Source organism: Tachyglossus aculeatus, chromosome 3 (genome assembly GCF_015852505.1).
Source record: "Tachyglossus aculeatus isolate mTacAcu1 chromosome 3, mTacAcu1.pri, whole genome shotgun sequence".
NCBI classification, from domain to species: Eukaryota; Metazoa; Chordata; class Mammalia; order Monotremata; family Tachyglossidae; genus Tachyglossus; species Tachyglossus aculeatus.
In genome coordinates, this window is record NC_052068.1 from 105,589,632 (window position 1) to 105,598,509 (window position 8,878).

Genomic DNA, 8,878 nt, shown 5'->3' on the forward strand with positions numbered 1-8,878 from the left:
TCTCTAGGAGGGAAAGAGATTGTATACAAACTGATTTTCTTGTATGTCCCCACGTGTTTAGTACAGTACTTGCCACAAAGTATATCACAATTATTATTATCATTCTTATTACTATTGGTAGTAGTAGTATTCCCATGAATGTTTATTAGTTACCTCATGTACTGGTAGCCACTTGCTTCTTACCTGCTGAAGTTCGCAGCCTCAAAATAGGAGGAGATTGACGCAAGAGCCGGAGGCCACATGAAGCACTAATTCTTTGACAAGTGAAACCCGGAGAGAGCTTTTCTGTCATCCTCTTAAAGTTGTTTCAGCCTTGACGATTTTCCCATGTCTCTGCACTGCTGCGATACTATATCTACATCAGAGACAACAGATTGTGGTTATATAGCATGGGCACTAGCCTAGCCTTTTTTGGGTCTCATGAACTCAAGCTGAATATTGCTGCTACTATTGAAAAAAAGTACTTTTCTCCTCAGTAATGAGACTACTTTTCAGCAAAAACCATTTAGAGAACATCTCAAATTTCCTGTTCAATATGCTTCTAGGTAGAGGATAAAAGACAAATGACTCTTCTCCCAGTATTTTAGATTCTCTTCCTTCTCTATCCATCTTCTTGTTTATTGCACAATGACATTTTATTAGGAGTCTATATAGAACACTAGGGAAGAATCCATTTTGACTTAGTGATGATTTAAATAATGGTAAAATGATCACACTTTGTAATAAATTCATTCAGTTTACTACGTCAATCAATCTCGTGTTTATTAAGTGCTTACTGTGAGCAGATCACTGTACTAAGAACTGTGGAGATTATAGTGTATCAATATAATGGACACATTCCCTGCCCACAGTTAGTTTACAATCTAGATGGGGAGACAGACATTAATGTAAATAAATGACCAATATCTACCTAAGTACTATGAAGCTGAGGCAGGGAGGTGAATAAAGGGAGCAAATAAGGATGACGCAGAAGGAGAGGGAGAGGAAAAAATGAGGGCCTAGACAGGGAAGGACTCTTGGAGGAGATATGCCTTTACTAAGACTTCAAAGGTGGTGAGAGTAGTCATCTCTTGGATATGAAGAGGGAGGGTATTCCAGGTCAGAGACAGGATGTAGGTGAGAGGTCAGTGGCTAAATAGATTAGGTCAAGGCATGGTGACTAGGTTAGGAATAGAGGAGCGAAGTGTATGAGCTGTATTGTAGTAGGAAAATGGTGAGGTGAGGTAGAAGGGAACATGGTGAATGAGTACTTTGAAGCCAATGGTGAGGAGGTTTTTTTTTATGCAGAGTTGGATGGATAATCACTGGAGGTTCTTGAGGAGTGGGGAAACATGGACTGTTTGTGTAGAAAAATGATCTAGGGAGCAGAGTGAAGTGTGGCCTATAGTGGGGAGAGACAGGAATCAGGGAGGTCATCAAGAAAACTGATATAGTAATCAAGGAGGGATAGGACAAGTACTTGGATGAATGTTGTAGTAGTTTGGATGGACAGGAAAGGGAAGATTTCAGTGATGCTGTGAAGGTAGAACTGACAGGATTCAGTGATGGATTGAAAATGGGGTTGAATGAGAATAGTAAAGGATAATGCCAAGGTTCTGGGCTTGTGAGACAGGAGGGGTGATGGTGTTGGGTACAGTAATATGAAAGGCACTGGAAGGACAGAGTTTGATTGAGAGGATAAGGAGTTCTCTTTTGGACATGTAAATTTCGATGTCAAGACAACCGAGTAAAGATGTTTTGAGTATAGGAGGAAATGCAAAACTGCAGGTAGGGAGAGAGATCAGGTCTAGGGATATAGATTTGGGAATCATCCAGATAGGGATAGTAGATGAAGCCATTGGAGTAAATGAGTTCTCCAAGGGAGTGGGTGTAGATGGAGAATAGAAGGAGAGGTAGAATTGAAACTTGAGGGGCAGCAGCAATTAGGGGGAGAGAGCCAGAAGAGGAGTCCACAAAAGAGACTGAGAACGAGCCACCTGAGAGATGGGGGATAATTAGGGGAGAACCGTGTCAGTGACGCCAAGGAGAATGGGAAGATTGACATTGTAGAATGTATCTGAGAGGCAGATGAGGATTAGGATGGGATAGAGGCTATTGGATTTGACAAGAAGAATATCATTTGTGATCTTTGAGAGGGTAGTGAAGGGGAGGTAAGCCAGATTGGAGGGAGTCTAAGGGGGAATTGGAGAATAGGTATTTGAGACAGTGGTTGCATACAGCGTGATCAAGGAGTTTGGAAAGGAATAGTGGGAGAAGGGGTGATAACTGGACAGAGCAAGTGGGGTTAAGGGAGAGTCTTTTACGGATGGGGAGACATGAAAAAGCGTGTTCGAAAGCAGTGGGGAAGAAGCCATTGGAGAGTGAGCAGTTGAAGTGGTAGTCAGGGAGGGAAGAAAGGAAAAGGCAAGTGCTTTGATAAGGTTCAAAGGGATGGAGTCAGATGTGCAAGTGGAGGGAGTGGATTATGAGAGAAAGCAGAAGATCTTTGAGATACTGCTCTGAGTACCTTTGAGAACTCCTAACCTTGGGCTTCAAGGCTCTCCATCACCTCGCCCCCTCCTACCTCACCTCCCTTCTCTCCTTCTACAGCCCACCGTGCACCCTCCACTCCTCTGCCGCCGATCTCCTCACCGTGCCTCGTTCTCGCCTGTCCCGCCATCGAGCCCCGGCCCACGTCATCTCCCGGGCCTGGAATGCCCTCCCTCTGCCCATCCGCCAAGCTAGCTCTCTTCCTCCCTTTAAGGCCCTACTGATAGCTAACCTCCTCCAGGAGGCCTTCCCAGACTGAGCCCCTTCCTTTCTCTCCCCCTCATCCCCCTCTCCATCCCCCCATCTTACCTCCTTCCCTTCCCCACAGCACCTGTATATATGTATATATGTTTGTACATATTTATCTTTCTATTTATTTATTTATTTATTTATTTTACTTGTACATATCTAATCTATTTATTTTATTTTGTTAGTATGTTTGGTTTTGTTCTCTGTCTCCCCCTTTTAGACTGTGAGCCCACTGTTGGGTAGGGACTGTCTCTATATGTTGCCAACTTGTACTTCCCAAGCGCTTAGTACAGTGCTCTGCATACAGTAAGCGCTCAATAAATGTGATTAATTGATCTCTTGAGATACTGCTGAGAAAGATTGACGATGGGACAGGATGGGGGAGGGACTCAGGAGGGGCGGGGAGCTCGAAGTTCAATTGAGTGCTTACTGTTTGCACAACACTGTACGAAGTACTTGGGAAAGTACAATAAAACAATAAACACTGACATTCCCTACCCTCAACAAGCTTACAGTCTAGAAATGGGGGGAATAGACATCAATACAAATAAACAAAAATTACAGATATATAAGAGTTATGGATGTGACGCGAATATCAAATGGTCAGAGGGCCACGGTGGCTGGCTTGTCAAAGGGAACGCCCACCCCGCCCCCACCCCATCAGCTCCACTGGAAGCAAACCCTCCGAAATCTCACATCTCTGGGAGCAGTGGAGTCTCCCCAGCCCCAGAGAGACGTTGTTTTCGAAAAGATTGGATGCGCCCACATCATCTTTATCATTGATGGGTTTTTCTGAGCCGTTGCTGTATGCAGAGAATTGCACTAAATGCTTGGGCGAGTCCAACACAAGAGATTCAGTAAAGCCATTCCCTGCCCAGAAGGAGCCCCAGGTACTTAAACCAAGGGGAGGTTTAAGGGAGATCATAATTTTCTCAATAAAGTAGGTGGCCCGTCATTAGGGGTAAAGGATGGAGGAGGCAGGCAGAGGAGGGAGTTAAAAATCTGGAATAAATGGTGAGGCATGGGTGGTCATGGGTGTCAGTAAGGAAGGAGAGTGTATTTTGCCGGGCAGAGGTAAAGCACACAAGGATGAACTTGAGGTAGACGAGGTCGGCCTGATATCTCGATTTCCTCCAGCAGTACTCTGTGACTCTGTGATTTGTGGCTTATATACAGGAGTGATGGAAGTGGACTGTAGGTGATTTAAGGCTGTGGGCTAGTGGTATGAAATCGATTAAAGGGTAGGTGAGTGAGTTGAGTTCAGTAGAGAGGGTGGTTTTCAGGGTGTCAATTTGGTAATCAAAGGAAGGTTGTTTGGGTACGGAGGCTAAATGGGGCATAATGATTTGAGAAAGTTGGACGAAGTCCAAACACTGGAGATTTCTTTCGGAGAACAGGACAGATTTGTTGGTATGAGGTATGTGGGAGAGAAGCCAGGTGAAGATGCTATTGTGAGATAGAGAGATATCACCTTTTGTAAAGGTAGAACTTGTACAGTGACTAGAGTTGATGAGATCAAATTTGTGTCCAATTTGGTGAGTGGATGAGCTGGGGTGGAGCAGGAGGTCAGTGGAGGTTAATAGTGATAGTGGGCAGTAGAAAGTTCTGTCAGTGTCGTTGGGCAGGTCTATATCCTGGGTGATGGTAGATGGTGTGCAAGGCTGAGGCTTCTCCAGGGAGAGAGCTCAGGATCCCCGGGCGGGTCTCTTTCCCAGGAGATGTTTGTTGTTTTGTGCCGATTAGTGGTCACTCGGCATAGAGAGCTGTCTCCTCAGGAGGGTCTCTGTCCCGGGAAATGATTTGTGGCTGCTCAGCAGAGAAATCTCAGTGTCCTCAGGCAGATCCCTGATCCAGGCGATGGGCGATGGTTTGCAGCCTCTCTGCAGAGTGATCTGTGTCCTCAGGCATATCTTTGCCCCGGGGGTTGTTCAGTGGTCTGTGCCAGTATGTCACTTACCCGCTTCTCAGAGGAGAGACCTAAGCATCCTCGGATATGTCTCTGTCCTGGGAGATATTAGATGATCCGTATTGCTTTGAGGTTTCTTGGTAAAGGAGTTACTAAGGATTTACTAAGAAAATCTATGAGTTCCAAGATAGCCCAGAAGCCTGGTATTACAGCCTGGGAAGAGTGTAATTGATATTTACTATCCACTCTAATCGAAGCTAATCATAAAAAGTGAAACAACCTAAAGTGTTGCACTACACTTTTCAAATAATTGTACACTTTTCACTTTTCAAAAGTGAAAGCAATAATAATAATGATGATGGTGATTTGTTAAGCACTTACTATGTGCCAGTGTCCCACGTGGGGCTCACAGTCATAATCCCCATTTGACAGATGAGGCAATTGAGGCACAGAGAAGTTAAGGGAGTTGCCCAAAATCACACAGCGGAAAAGTGGCAGAGCCGGAATTAGACCTCACGACCTCTGACTCCCAAGCCTGTGCTTTTTCCACTAAGCTATGCTGCTTCTCTACTAACACTGACATTGCTCACTTATCAAAATGTAAACATGTAGGCCTGAAGGGGATGGTATCAAAGGGACACTATAGACCAAAAATTCTGAGAGATCGTGAATGTAAGAAGGAAATCACAAGCTAGTTGTTCAGGAGTTTGAAAAGACTTTGCTAGCAGCCATGTAGCAGATTGATTGGAAAATGAGTGAAACTGATAGGCAATTAAGCTTCACCTGTGTCCAACTTGACTGTCTTGTATTTTCTCCTGTACTTATTACGGTGTCTGGCACGTAGGTAATGCATAACATAGACAATGAAAAAAAATCAGAAAATCTTTTTTATAATCAAATCATTTTAATAGGGGGCCAAGTGTCCAGTCATTCCTAAATTAGTCAAGGTGGACTGGGTGTAACAGGTTTTTAAATTACCATCAACGGCAACATGCACATTCCCATCAACATTCATTCCATGTTGTAACTTCACAAACCTGAAGCGGTAACTCCCCATACTTCATTACAGGATTGCCTCCCCTCAGTTTACTATTGTCAGTTATTTTTAATTATCTGTGCAGCTGCTTGCCACCACATACATGAATGATCTAGAGTTGATTAATTTCCTTTTTTAGATCAAACCTGAAGTTATAGGTGGGAAAGCACGAAACAATCCTGCTTAATTAGCATTTACTGTGTGCAGAGCACTATACTAAATGCTTGAGTTGGGGGCGGGGGGAACAATATAACAGTATAACTGACACATTGCCTAAAATGAGCTCCATGTTTGAGTCTGTTCAGTTTTGGTTGGCACCACAGATTAACAGTGGCATTAGGGATTATGACTACCCAATGTACTCATGATTGCAGTATTCCATGTTTGTATGTACGAACACCTTCAGCTCCCAGAATTCAATCTATTGGGAGGGATTTAAAAACATAATAAACTAGGAATGACTTTCCCTGGCCCAGAGGGAGTTGGTTCAGGTGAACAATAAACACTGTTTTCAGGGTTTAACTTTTGTAAAGTGAGTGGTATAATTTCTTATGTTTTGGGAACCAATGCTGTTCATTAGAAGAGCACACTGAAACCTTTGTGATGCTAAATGTGATGCTCATTAGGGGAAGCCAGTATGGCAAAGTGGATAAAGCATGGACCTGGGTAAGAAGGTCGTGGGTTCTAATCCCAGCTCTGCCACTTGTCTTCTGTGTGACTTTAGGCAAGTCACCTCACTTCTCTGTGCCTCAGTTACCTCATCTATAAAATGGGGAATAAGACTATGAGCTCTATGCGGGACAGAGACTGTGTCCAACCCAATTTGCGTGTATCCACGCAAATTAGTACACTTAGTACAGTGCCTGGCACATAGAAAGCACTTAATAAATACCATAACAATAATAATAATTATCTACCTATAGAGCCCACTCCTGCAGCCATTGTAACCCGAATATTACTGGTGATTTCCATATTTGTTTTGTCTGTGAAATTTAAAATTCCAAAATCAATCAGTGGTTTTTATTGAGCACGTACTCTGTGCAGAGCACTGTACTAGGCCCATAGGGAAAGTACAAATCAATAAAATTTGTAGATATGATCCCTGCCTACAAGGAGCTTACAATCCATAGGAAAGTCAAAGTCTGTGCTTAATCAACTAAAGGAAAGTTCAGCAGTAAATGAACAGCTAATATTAAATCTAATATTCAGAAATCTACAATACTTAGAGTGATTTTTATTTCACCGTCACCAAATATTCAAAGATATTTAAATAGCAACTGAAAAAATCCTATCAAGGACTTAGTTTTATAATTTATAGGGTAGGTCTAATATGAATACAATGAGGAATTCCAACAGGTATCTACCAATCTTAAATTTAGACAACAATTTAGATGATGTTTTCCTTTTAGGTGAGCAGACTTTGAAGGCAAGGCTTTTGAAAATCCAAATCCCTTAACGTTCAGGCGAACACAGTTTATGCTTAACTCCCAATGTGCAAAATTAAAAATTCAATGATTTCACAACATCCTTTAAGTGTAAAAAATTCAAGCATCCCATGGGCATGATTTATCCTAATGAAGCTTTCCATATTTATCTAAAGAAAGGTAAACAAAATGATAATAAGCTAATCCATTGCTCCCTTTGTTGTAAGCAATAGCCTGGGGACCACCTCTCAGGGGTCACCCCCAAATTTCAGAGTCCTTATCATCCATAAAATCAGCCTTTCAAATCAACCGGGGAGGAACAATCGCCTTCAAGAGGCAGGTAAATTTCTCAATAAAGCGTTCACCATGTGTTAGTAAATAGTGGACAAAGGATGCCTGTCTAGATGGCAGATTTGGCTTCTAATCCTCGATCTCTCACTTCCCACTTTTTCTCTTTCCTATTTCTTGAACTCTCTTGAATCTCACAGGGAGGTTGGGAGGATGGATGAGACAATACTATTAAGTTCTTCAAGACTGGAAGCACCTTGTAGGCAGGAGACATGCCTTCCGTGCCTGTTATACTGTACTCTCCCAAATGGTTAGTATAGCTCTCTGCACACAGTAAGCACTCAGTAAATATGCTTGATTAGCAGCAGTGTTTGATGAGCTCCAACTCTGAGCAATGCCCTCTTCTAGGCACTGTATGCTGAATAACAAAAGAAGGATAAAAAGTGGTTCTTTCCTTACAGGAGCTTGCAGTCTAATGGAGGAGATATGTCCAGTAGATAAGCATGATCATCTTACAACACTAGCTAAGGTGAATGAGTTATTTAAAACTACATATATAACTAACAGAAATGTACATGTTGAGTGGACAGTGAGGGAAGGGGTATTGTGGGTAGGGCTCATGAGGGGTTGGAATTTGCAGGGCTTGAAGAAATGGTGGAAGTCTGGTTTGGTAAAAAAAAGTGGGAAGGATTGGAACAGTGTGCATGTTTCCTCGGGCTGAGTGGAGAGAATGACCTAGGAGGAAGACAGTTGGCCTAGAGCTGTGATGTTCACAAGGAAACGATTTCACTTGATATTATTGAAAGGTATTCCTGTTGACTTCAAGTGATTCATTCATTCATTCAATCGTATTTATTGACCGTTTACTGTGTGCAGAGCACTGTACTAAGTGCTTGGAAAGCACAATTTGGCAACAGAGACAATCCCTATCCAACAACGGACTCACAGTCTAGAAGTGATGGAGTGCCACCATCCAATGTGTTGAAGAGTAGAGACTTGCTGTTTTGTGCAATATGTGATTGGACTAGGGACAGAGGGACGATAGGGGATGATGAATAAAGTTGCTAGAATGATCTAGTAATTAGGTCATAAAAGCTCTTTATCGGGCAAAGGGATGGCGAGAAGGAGCAGATTTGTGAAAATATTCTTCCCGAGTTTATTTTATGCCCATTAAAATAAACTATTCCACATGGCATGTGAACAGAAGGCATGTTAATACTTTGAAAAACTTCTTCATTTTGGAGGGCCAGATAAAACTACCCAGGGCTTTTAGTTTAGCTAGACTACCACAGAGTTGGCCACTTGATTAATTGTCTTATGTTTCAAATACATATAAACAGCTAAACTGCTCCTAGAAAACTGAACTGATCCTTAAACACTATACAGTTATCAAGTGAAGGAGTCTCAAGACACATTAGGGATTTTGTTTTATTCTTCTCTTTCACT